The sequence below is a fragment of the Salvelinus sp. IW2-2015 genome, unplaced genomic scaffold, assembly GCF_002910315.2.
Source record: "Salvelinus sp. IW2-2015 unplaced genomic scaffold, ASM291031v2 Un_scaffold1042, whole genome shotgun sequence".
NCBI classification, from domain to species: Eukaryota; Metazoa; Chordata; class Actinopteri; order Salmoniformes; family Salmonidae; genus Salvelinus; species Salvelinus sp. IW2-2015.
Window position 1 is genome coordinate 12673 of NW_019942699.1, and position 447 is coordinate 13119.

A 447-nucleotide genomic window follows, 5' to 3' on the forward strand; every position below is an offset into this window, starting at 1 on the left:
AACGTTAATTTTAAAAATCTAACACAGCGGTTGCATTAAGAACTAATGTGTCTTTCATTTGTGTCCAACCTGTATTTTTTAGTCAAGTTTACGATTAGTTATCGATTAGATTAGGTGCCTCTCCAAGATGGCGCCGGCCAGATTGCCTGAAATGTTGCTACTAATCACATTGTATAACCACGATTTGTGCTGCTAAATATGCACATTTTGAACAAACCCTATATGCATTGTTAGTATATGATGTTACAGGACTGTCATCTGATGAAGTATTCAAGGTTAGTCAAAAATTATTATACTTTTGCTGGATTGTTACCGATCGCTAACCTTTGCTACTGGTAAACGGCTTGTGTTTGGGCTATTGTGGTAGCTAATATAATGCTAAATTGTGTTTTGCTGTAAAACATTAAAAAATCTGAAAAATTGGCTGGATTCACAAGATGGCTTGGT